Genomic DNA, 12,324 nt, shown 5'->3' with positions numbered 1-12,324 from the left:
CTTTGTGGTTATTAGAAAATATTTTCTTAAAGCATTTTAGAAAGTGCTTTAGTAACAGGACCAGGGTCAAATGTGTTATACCACTTCTAAATGTTGCGTGTAGGAACATGTAGGAAAATAAATAGCTGCAATTACAAGATGTACTTTGATTTTGAACAAAAGTGCAATTTGTATACGTTACGCACATATGCATTTTTTTATAATTCATATGCATTTAAGTTTTTTTCTCTTCGCTGGAAGATGAACAATACACCCATATTTATCACACTGCAATACCCATTAGTCATAACCGACTTAGTTCATCTTGACCAGATTAACTGGTAGTAAATTTGTCTTGTACAATGAATAAAGTTTAGCATAGCAAAAGTGGGTGTATTTTAAGACAAATAGCAAAAAACGTAAAAGTTCTAATACACGTTGTGGAAAATTATTTTAAAAATTAGGAATTAGTTCAAATCATCACATTACTTACCTCAGCTTCATGTTGCACTGTTTCATTCTCTCAGAAAGCACCACGCAAACTGAGTGTTTTCTTCATCTGAAGAAACAAGTGAGAATGAGATTATATGATCCAAGAATGCTCAGGAATCATCTAAGATGCTATGAATAGTAAACACCTGTTTGCTCTTCAATACAAAATTTTGTGCTAACATATTTCTAAGAGGACAACCTTTTAATTTGCAAAGCGCAATTGGTCCGCTAAAGGTAGAGGAATTATTTGTTTGGCATAGTGCCTAAAAAAATATGAATTTCATCTGGCAAGACATTAACTCAGCACCTTTACTTGTTAACGGAACTTTATTCCATTTTTAAATGCACCAGAAATCAAGGTGACAAGATTTATGTAGCTTGCTTTTTTAATCATTAATATTCCAAGGAACATCAGAGAAGGGAAAAACTAACAAGTGACAGAAAGCTACCAAGGGATAACCAAAGCTTGATCAAAAAGGTGGATTTAAGGGAGTCTTAAAGCAAGAGGAAGATGAAGAGGTTAGTTGGCTGAAGATACAACAATCAATAGTGGGGTGAATGGAGGGAGGCATGCACAAGTCGCCAGAGTCAGAGGAACAGAAAATCAAGAAAGGTGCTTGTCGGGCTGGTTGAAGTTAAAGGGATATGAAGGCAGATTTAAATACAATGGTGAGAATTTTAACTGGAAGGCCTGGGGGGGACTAGAAACCATCACAGGTCAGTGAGGACGGTGGTGATGGGCAAGCAAGATTCTTCATGAAATAGGATAGCAGCAAGGCTTTGGATTGACTGAAATTTATGAAGGGTGGGGGAAAGAAAGGCCTGCCAGGACAACATTGAAATAGTTGGCAATAAAGGTATTGAAAACATGGATAAATGATTTAAGTAGATGATTGGAGGTAAGGGTGAATGTCAACAATGATACAGAAGTCTTTATGATAAACAGCATATCGGGTTGAAAACTTAGTTCAGGGTTAAACAACTGTGGACAGTTTAACATACTAAGGACATAAGAACTAAGAGCAGGAGTAAGCCATTTGGCCCTTCGACCTGCCCCACCATTCAATAAGATCATGGCTGATCTTTTCATGGACTCAGCTCCACTAACCCGCCCGTTCACCATAAACCTGAAATCCTTTACTGTTCAATAATCTATCTATCTTTGCCTTAAAAACATTCAATGAGGTAGCCTCAACTGTTTTACTGGGCAGGGAATTCCACAGATTCACAACCCTCTGGGTGAAGAAGTTCCTCCTCAACTCAGTCCTAAATCTGCACCCCCTTATTTTGAGGCCATGCCCCCTGGTTCTATTTTCTCCCACCAGTGGAAACAACCCCCCTGCTTCTATCTTATCTATTCCCTTCATAATTTTATATGTTTCTGTAAGATTCCCTCGCATTCTTCTAAATTCCAATGAGTATAGTTCCAGTCCATGGTCCCGTGACTCAGCCAGGCTTGCTGTCAGGCAAATTTGGAGTGGTCACATGATCACCTTCATTTCAATCTATGTTTGAAGACACAGTCCAAAACATACCCTTACAAAACTCATTTTCGTAACATGAGACAGATTTGATTTGATTTAGTATTGTCACATGTACTGGTATACAGTGAAAAGTATTGTTTCTTGCGCACTATACAGACAAAGCATACCGTTCATAAAGAAGGAAACAAGAGAGTGCAGAATGTAGTGTTATAGTCATAGCTAAGGTATAAAGATCAACCTAATGCAAGGTAGGTCCATTCAAAAGTCTGATGGCAGCAGGAAAGAAGCTGTTCTTGAGTCGGTTGGTACGTGTCCTCAGACTTTTGTATCTTTTTCCCAACAGAAGAAGGTGGAAGAGAGAATGTGTGGGGTCCTTAATCATGCTGGCTGCTTTTCCGAGGCAGCGAGGGGTATAGACAGTGTCAATAGATGGGAGGCTGGTTTGAGTGATAGTGTTTGGGAAAAGAAGTCATATCTGGCGATACTCTTGGCTAAGATCAGAGAAGGGAAATGCCTTGCAGGTGGACAGCAGAAAAAAGAAGTTGGGGATGATGGCATGGTTGACTATGTCAATAACTGCAGAGATGGTGAGAGATAACCACCATACTCACAATCACAGTGGGTTCAATTTGTGACTTTGGTTATCGCCAATTTATCTTTTGCACAAATAAATAGAGATGAGGTATATCGTTGAGGCCATCTTGCCCAAGGAAATCATTAATTCATTTCTTGATCATTAGGGAATTTCAAAAACAGTTTTTTAAATGAGGTGCCACCGATTATGAGATTCAAATTCTGGGTGGTTAATTGGTAAAAACTAATTTTCCTGCCTAAAAAACAAATGTTGCTTTTTACTTACTGTAAAGTCTGAAGATGTGTACACACAAGAGATGTTGTAATTAACAAATGGTACACTGTATACACTGAATCCATAAATTATTCACAGCATTTGTTGCAAATATATCAATATAATAGTTATTTGGTGGTTCAGAACTTGCAACATTGCTGAAAAATACATTTTCGTCTTGCACACATCAGGATAATAACAAGAAACAAAATGAATGATAGCCATTGGCTGGTTCATTCCACAGAGCAACATCTTGACCAGAGTTAAGCTGCCTGGTTCAAATTTCAAACAATGTTTGGCAGTTAACTGTCAGCCACCATCAACGAGTGCATTCTCCATGGCGACAACTCTACCAATCAGAGTCCACTTCCCAACCATCAGAACCACTTTCTCATCCGGTATAAAGTTGTTGTTTCCCCTGATATTGGTATTCTGAAGAGTGCAAGAAGGCAAAAATCTTTTGACAAGATATATTTTTCCACAATATATCAATGTTGTAATTTCGCGTTAACCATTTCATACCTCAGACTTTAATAATTATTTTGCGTCACAATATTAAGATGGTGAAATGCTACTTTAAATGCTTTAGCAGTTAGCATTTTGCATTGTACAGTCAATTTGTGAATACTATGAATGCATCTTGCTGCTAAAATAGCTTATCTGATCATGAAAATTTACATTTACAATGGGTAGTGTAAATGAACTGACGAAACTGTCTACAAAACATGTCAATACTTGTAGGTCATTTAGCTGAATTCTACCTTACTTGATTTTTTAAAGATTAGTAGTAATGTTCAAAACAAAATCATGTTTGTTTGTTGATTTTCTCTGAATTTTCCCTGGACTATGTGGGCTCCAATTTTCCCACTCTCCCCCCTCATAACTTGCTCCCTGTTTGTGATCCTAAATATAATGACTGAAAAGCTAGATTTTTATTGACAGTAAAAACCAACATAAAGAAAATGGCTCTTATGCATCACATTGCTTTTATTCAAGATAAATTGAATTGTGTACTGCGCTGCCTGCTCCTTTGGCCTCACTGCAGAAAGGAGGTATGAAGGACAGGGGCTTCACATGGTGTTTGTATCAATCAGTGTAACTGTCATTCACTGTGACCACTCTGGAAACATTTGCTGTATTTCAGCAACGTCAAGGAGATAAGTTGCAATACTTCTACACATCTGACAAGTTCAATATTAGATTAAAACCACCTAATAATGTTAACTCTACATTTTGTATATTAACATCAGCAGCATTACAATAAACATGTGTCAGGAAGAATCAAGAACGCTCTGTGCAGCTAAAGACCCGTCAAATACACTATTGCGTTCACTGCAAGTTGACCCATGATGATCAGAGGACCAATGCTTTATAGTTCTTTTAAAAATTGTTACACACCTCTAGATAAAGAATGACACAAAGGAAATACTTGCATTTGCATCAAATATTTTCATGTCATCAAAACTTTTCAAAATACTTTGAAGAATGAATTATCAGACTTGCATTTTCAACCCAGTAGTCTATGCTATTTTGACCACAATTACAAGGATGGCTCTTTTTAAGAGATGATGCACAATGTCTCCGGTCCAGCTCTAAAGTAAACCTGCTAACAGCAATACCACAGGCCAGTCAGGGAACTGCAGTCCTAAACTTATCTTCAAAATGTTTAGAAAATCAGCTAAGTTCCTGCAGTTTCCCAGCTGACCATCCAGGTAACCATGGCCACATAGCTGACCATCCAGGTACTCATGGCTAGATAGCTGACCATCCAGGTAACCATGGCCAGAATGCTGACCATCCAGGTACTCATGGCTAGATAGCTGACCATCCGGGTAACCATGGCCAGATAGCTGACCATCCGGGTAACCATGGCCAAAAAGCTGACCAGCCGGGTAACCATGGCCAGAATGCTGACCAAACAGGTAAACATGGCTAGATAGCTGACTATCCGGGTAACCATGGCTAAAAAGCTGACCATCCGGGTAACCATGGCCAGATAGCTGACCATCCGGGTAACCAGGGCCACATAACTGACCAACCAGTTAACCATGGCCAGAAAGCTGACCACCCAGGTAACCATGGCCAGAAAGCTGACCATCCAGGTAACCATGACCAGAAAGCTGACCATCTGGGCAACCACGGCCAGAAAGCTGACCACCCAGGTAACCACGGCCAGAAAGCTGACCATCTGGGTAACCATGGCCACATAGCTGACCATCCAGTTAACCATGTCCAGAGAGCTGATCATCCGGGGAACATGGCCAGATAGCTGACCATCCGGGTAACCACGGCCAGATAGCTGACCATCCGGGTAACCATGGCCAGATAGCTGACCATCCAGTTAACCACGTCCAGAGAGCTGACCATCCGGGTAACCACGGCCAGATAGCTGACCATCCAGGTAACCATGGCCAGAAAGCTGACCATCCAGGTAACCATGGCCAGAAAACTGACCATCCAGGTTACCATGGCCAGAAAGCTGACCATCCAGGTAACCATGGCCAGAAAGCTGACCATCCGGGTAACCACGGCCACATAGCTGACCATCCAGTTAACCATGGCCAGAAAGCTGACCATCTGGGTAACCATCATAGAAATCATAGAAACCCTACAGTGCAGAAGGAGGCCATTCGGCCCATCGAGTCTGCACCGACCACAATCCCACCCAGGCCCTACCCCCACATATTTACCCGCTAATCCCTCTAACCTACACATCCCAGGACTCTAAGGGGCAATTTTTAACCTGGCCAATCAACCTAACCTAACATCTTTGGACTGTGGGAGGAAACCGGAGCACCCGGAGGAAACCCACGCAGACACGAGGAGAATGTGCAAACTCCACACAGACAGTGACCCGAGCCGGGAATCGAACCCGGGACCCTGGAGCTGTGAAGCAGCAGTGCTAACCACTGTGCTACCGTGCCGCCAGAAAGCTGACCACCTGGGTAACCATGGCCAGAAAGCTGACCACCCGGGAACCATATAATATTTTTTCTTTAATTCTTCCATTGGATGGGGCACTGGCAAAGCCAGCAGTTGTTGCCCATCCCTAATTGCCCTTGAACTGAGTGGTTTGCTGAGCCAATTCAGACGGCAGTTAAGAGTCAACCACATTGCTGTGGTGCTGGAGTCACATGTAGGCTAGAGTGGCTAAGGACAAGTTTCCTTCCCTGAAGTGAACCAGGTGGATTTTTACAAACATCAATGATAGTTGTCATGGTCACCATTATGGAGATTACATTAAATTCCAGATTTATTAATTAATTGCCCAAGCTGCCATGGTGAGATTTTTAACCTGTGTCCTCCAGAGCATTAGCCTGGGCCTCTGGGTCACTAGTTCAGTGACATTACCACTATGAAACCATCTCACTATTAAATCCAATACAGGGTGATGTAGACAGGCTGCTCAGATGGACAGAACAGTGGTAAACTGAATTTAACCTGAAAATTGAGAGGTGATGTCTTTTTTTTAAAATCATTTTACAGGATGTGACTGTTGCCCATCCTACATAGACTAGATCAACTGCACTGCCCCCATCTACTCACCTAGCCATCTCCTTGAAAAATTCAATCAAATTTGATTGACATGATCTCCCCCTGACAAAGCCATGCTATCTTTGATTAATCCTTGCCTCTCCAAGTGGAGATTAATTCTGTCCCTCAGAATTTTAACCAATAATTTCCCTTATACTCATGGTTTATACTCATGTTAAGACATGAGTATAAACCATCTCACCATGGTTTATCTCCACTTCCTTCCTTGAATAATGGGACATTAGCTATTCTCCAGTCTCCTGGCACCTCTCCTGTGGTAAGAAGTCTCACAACATCAGGTTAAAGTCCAACAGGTTTCCTCTCCTGCATCAGAGCCCCTGAAATTTCTTCTCTTTTGTCTGACAACAGTCTGGGATACATCTCATCCCAGCCTGGTGATTTATCCACTTTTAAGCCCACTAAAACTGCCACTACATCCACCTTTTAAATGCTACTAAGAACATAAGAACATAAGAAATAGGAGCAGGAGTAGGCCATCTAGCCCCTCGAGCCTGCCCCGCCATTCAATAAGATCATGGCTGATCTGACGTGGATCAGTACCACTTACCCGCCTGATCCCCATAACCCTTAATTCCCTTACCGATCAGGAATCCATCCATCCGCGCTTTAAACATATTCAGCGAGGTAGCCTCCACCACCTCAGTGGGCAGAGAATTCCAGAGATTCACCACCCTCTGGGAGAAGAAGTTCCTCCTCAACTCTGTCTTAAACCGACCCCCCTTTATTTTGAGGCTGTGTCCTCTAGTTTTAACTTCCTTACTAAGTGGAAAGAATCTCTCCGCCTCCACCCTATCCAGCCCCCGCATTATCTTATAAGTCTCCATAAGATCCCCCCTCATCCTTCTAAACTCCAACGAGTACAAACCCAATCTCCTCAGCCTCTCCTCATAATCCAAACTCCTCATCTCCGGTATCAACCTGGTGAACCTTCTCTGCACTCCCTCCAATGCCAATATATCCTTCCTCATATAAGGGGACCAATACTGCACACAGTATTCCAGCTGCGGCCTCACCAATGCCCTGTACAGGTGCATCAAGACATCCCTGCTTTTATATTCTATCCCCCTCGCAATATAGGCCAACATCCCATTTGCCTTCTTGATCACCTGTTGTTACTGTGTTTAATTATATCACAGACACTCTCCCCGATTTCTATACTTTCATTGTCCCTCTCCACAGAGAACACACATGCAAAAAAAAACCATTTAAAACCTCATTTACATCTTCCAGGTTTTCCTTCATTTTGCCCACCAGTGTTTTTCAAACCCCCATTCGCTCTCCTAATTTTAAAACTTTTAATCTGGAATTCACTACCACAGAATGTAGTTGAGGCTAAAACATTGTCTGATTTCAAGAAGAAATTAGATATAGCACTTGGGATTAAAGGAATCAAGGGATGTGGGAGGAAAAGGGGGGTGGAAATCAGGAAAGTGAATTCGATGATAAACCATGATCAAAATGAATGGCGGAGCAGGCTCGAAGGGCCGAATAGCCTCCTCCTGCTTCTAGTTTCTATGTTCCCTCCCCATTCCGCCCACCGCCAACGCACTTTCTATATTCCTCTCAGGCATCCACTGTTTTGTGCCCCTGTATTTGCCATAAGCCTCTCTTTTTTTTCCCCTCATCCAATCCTGTGTTTCCTTTAACACAGTAAGAAGTCTCACAACACCAGGTTAAAGTCCAACAGGTTTATTTGGTAGCAAATACCATAAGCTTTCGGAGTGCTGCTCCTTCGTCAGATGGAGTGGAAATGTGCTCTCAAACAGGGCACAGACACAAAATCAAGTTACAGAATACTGATTAGAATGTGAATCCCTAAAGCCAGCCAGGTCTTAAAGGTACAGACAATGTGGGTGGAGGGAGCATTAAACACAGGTTAAAGAGATGTGTATTGCCTGTAACTTGATTTTGTGTCTGTGCACTGTTTGAGAGCACATTTCCACTCCATCTGACGAAGGAGCAGCGCTCCGAAAGCTTATGGTATTTGCTACCAAATAAACCTGTTGGACTTTAACCTGGTGTTGTGAGACTTCTTACTGTGTTCACCCCAGTCCAACGCCGGCATCTCCACATCATCATTTCCTTTGACATCCAGGGTTCTCTGCACTTGTTGGTCCCACCCTTTACCTTTGCAGGAACATGTTGGCCCTGTACTCTCCCTATTTCCTTTCTGAATTACTTTCACAGCAAGTAGGTGCTCCCAGTCTGCTTTGGCCAGATTCTGTCTTATTATATTAAAACTGGTCTTCCCCCAGTTCAGAACCTTTATTTCTGCTCCATCTTTGTCCTTTTCCATAGCTACCTTATGGACACTATTACTGAATTGCTCCCTCACAGACACTGCTACCATCTGACCGGCTTCATTCCCTAAAATAAGGTCGATTACACCCCTCTCTTGTAGGACTTTCTATGTGCTGGCTCAAAAAGCTTACTTGGTTGCACTTTAAGAATTCTGCCCCTTCTAAACCTTTCATACTTTGAATATCCCAATTAATGTTCGGGAAGTTGAAATTCTCGATATCATTACCCTATTATTTTTACACTTCTTTGAGATTTGCAAACATATTAGATGGATCCACCAGGTTAGGTGGATTGGTCATGCTCAATTGCCCCTTAGTGTCCAAATATGTGCCGGTTAGGGGGATTAGTGGGGTAAATACGTAGGATTACAGGGATAGGCCAGGGAGAGGACCTGGTAAGATGTTCTATCGGAGAATTGGTGCAGACGTAGTGGAACAAATGGCCTCTTCTGCACTGTAGGGATTCTATGATTCCTGCTTTTCTATCTCTCCCTGACTGTTTGTGGGGGCCTACCCCCAGCAAAGTGATTGCCTCCTTTTTGTTATTAAGTTCTACATATATAGCCTCAATTGAGAAGCCTAAGTTATATTTCTTCCTCATTGCAGTAATTGACTCCTTGATTAATAATACCCCCCTCCGTTCGCCTGAACATTCCATACCTCGAAATATTGAGCTACCAGTCCTGCCCTTCCCTCAACCACGTCTCTGTGATGGCAATAACATCATACTCCCAACACCCTCAATTCATTAGTCTTACTACCCATAAGCTTGCTTGCATTAAAATAAATGCCAGAGTCTCGGCATATTCCCTTGTGCCTTAACATGTCTTTCTTCACTCTGCCCTCCAGTCTGACTTGGTTTTTCTTCTATCTTTGGCTGTGCATTATCCCCTACTGTACCTCCATTCTGTAACCCATCCCCTTGACAAATTAGTTTAAACATTTAGGATTCTGTATTGGGCTAAGATTTGCACTATGATGATAAATGGCTTGAATGAAGGAATAGAGTTTTCTGATAGCACTGAAGTTGGGTGGCATAGTACAAAGCTGCACAGGGAGACTGATAGGTTAAATAAGTGGGAAAAACTATGTCGGGAAGGGTGAAGCCATCCACGTTGGACCCAAGGAAGCTCAATCTGAGTATTTTCTAAATGTTACATAAATGAGCAGAGACCTTGAGGGGTCCAAATGCATAAATCACTAAAAGTTAGTGGGCAGGTACAAAAAATAATTTTAAAAGTCGAATGGAATGATTGTCTTTTTAACAAAAGTTTTGTATTCAAAAAGGTGAGTGTTTTATCACTAATGTGCAAAGCACCTATTAGCCTCCATCTGAGTACTACATTATGTTTTGGGCAATGCACCTCAGAATGGATATCTTGGCCTTGGAAGGTGTGCAGAACAGATTCACCAGGATGATATTGGAGCTGAAAATGCTAAATCATGAAGACACGTTCCATACACCATAGACTAAGCTTGTATTCCTTTGGATGTAGAGGATCAAAGCGTGATCTGGTTGAGGCATTAAAAATTTATCAGAGGAGCTGGTAGAGAGGAACAATTTCCAGTGGTGTGATACAGTCCAGAATAAGGAGGCATAACCTTAGAAATTAGCACGAGGTCATTCAGGGATCATATCACAAAACACAAATAGTAGTGGAAATCTGGAACTCTGCCCTAAAAAACAATTGAAGCTAGATGAATAGAAAATTTCAAGACCGAGAGTGATCAACTTTTGATGAGCAATGGCACTAAGTGGAACCAAGGCTGTAGATGTCTGATAAGGAACAGGATAGGTGATATGGGGAAGGGAAGGAAGAAAAATAAATAAAGAGAAAATACTTAATTTTTTACTAGGTTGGAGATTGAGAATTATCCAGAAGTAAAATTTGCCATCACCATTTGTTGATGAATTAATAGATTTGCTCAGAATATTTTTTAAATAAAATTTCGACCTGCAGTTTTATGCCTCGATAAAATTTGGAATGACCAAAGGTAAAGTTTTCAGCAAACATTTCACAATAATGAAATTACGTATACCTATTGTTTTTTTGTATACTTTTAATATTGTTATCTAAGTAACATCAACCTCTCCCAAAACCCTAACACACCTGAACGCAACGTGTTATCAGAGTGGCGACTTACAGGTCCTCCAGTCTCAACATGTGCAATGCACAATTTTCCATCAGTATCATTTAGTCAAATCATAGAAGATTTCTCTGTCTCACTACAACCTGTTTGGTTGTTTTTTAAAATTATTTATAATCCAATGCTGAAGGGTATTGAAGATCAGAAGTTTCTAGGGCAGTAAACACATAATTTCCTGACAGTGAAAGTGCAATGCAAGAATCATGTTTTGGGTAGATGAGTAGGGGCCATAGGGCACAATACTTCAGAGATGATCAACTTGGACAAAGCAATGATTAGGCCAGTTAGATGTTTGGGTACTCCATTATAGAAAAGACGGGGAGAGTATAGCTTAAAGGCTCACCACAATGTTAACAGGACAGTAAAGTCAAGATACAAGAACGATTTATACAAGAAGAAGAGACCAAGTGGAGATTTAATAGTTTTTCTTTAAGTACAATCATAGAATCCTACAGTGTAGGAGGCGGCCATTCGGCCCATCGAGTCTGCACCAACCACAATCCCCACACAGGCCCGATCCCCATAACCGCATGCATTTACCCTAACTCGTCCCCCTGACACCAAGGGGCAATTTAGCGTGGCCAATCCACCTAACCCGCACTGTTTGGACTGTGGGACCGGGGCATCCGGAGGAAACCCATTCAGACACAGGGAGAATGTGCAACCTCTACACAGTGACTCAAGCTGGGAATCAAACCCGGGTCCCTGGTGCGGTGAGACAGCAGTGCTAACCACTGTGCCACCATGCTGCCCAATAGGACCCTGAAAGAAAATGGGGAAAGACTATTTTGTCTGTTTGGCAAGAAAGTAAACGCACATCATTAATTCGAGTCACGAAGGGAGTTTAATAAGTGAGATTGTAAGAAATTGTTTTACGATAAAGGCTACTGAAACAGTATACTTTAATGGAAAAGTAGCGAAGCATAAAGCGTCAGAATTAATTCAGGATTGGTCCAGCGTAGAGCCAGCACAGACAGGAAGTTGAATGGCTTCCTTGTGTGCTCTAATGGTTCATACCAACCTTCTAAAAGTTTGCAACATCACAGTGTGTGCATTTGTTTCGCAAACAGAGGAACAGGATTGACCATGCCACATTATGAAAGAATACATTCTTTTCAATTTTAAAAGTACGGAGCTTGCTACCTGACACCAACATCTAGCCTGGATTCCAGAGACATTAAGAAGTTTAACAACACCAGGTTAAAGTCCAACAGGTTCATTTGGTAGCAAAAGCCACAAGCTCCGAAAGCTCGTGGCTTTTGCTACCAAATGAACCTGTTGGACTTTAACCTGGTGTCGTTAAACTTCTTACTGTGTTTACCCCAGTCCAACGCCGGCATCTCCACATCATGACTTCCAGAGACATGTCAGCAGGCAGCAACGGAGGTTCGACAGTTAATAATCAGGGCACAATTTTTATTCCACGTACTAACTTCCGGATTTGTTTTCGTTTAAAACTTAGCGCCAATTGAAATTCGCACTCCCCCTTCCCCTCTTATTGGCAGGGGAGATGAAGGCG

At 41.8% G+C, this 12,324-nt stretch overlaps 1 protein-coding gene across 3 annotated transcripts in view; it reads right to left on the bottom strand.

Annotated features, from left to right (window-relative positions):
- The window catches only part of galnt11 (UDP-N-acetyl-alpha-D-galactosamine:polypeptide N-acetylgalactosaminyltransferase 11 (GalNAc-T11)), a 200,005-nt gene that overhangs the window by 155,502 nt on the left and 32,179 nt on the right, over window positions 1–12,324 (bottom strand). For all 3 annotated transcript variants that reach the window (XM_078232041.1, XM_078232016.1, XM_078232024.1), the window contains exon 2: window positions 473–538. The gene's annotated coding sequence lies outside the window, so the exon portion shown is untranslated. The remainder of the gene's footprint in view (window positions 1–472; window positions 539–12,324) is intronic.

This window comes from Mustelus asterias, chromosome 2 (genome assembly GCF_964213995.1).
Source record: "Mustelus asterias chromosome 2, sMusAst1.hap1.1, whole genome shotgun sequence".
In the NCBI taxonomy this organism is placed as follows: domain Eukaryota; kingdom Metazoa; phylum Chordata; class Chondrichthyes; order Carcharhiniformes; family Triakidae; genus Mustelus; species Mustelus asterias.
Note: the sequence above shows the minus strand (reverse complement) of the source record. Positions and strands in the feature narration are given on the sequence as shown.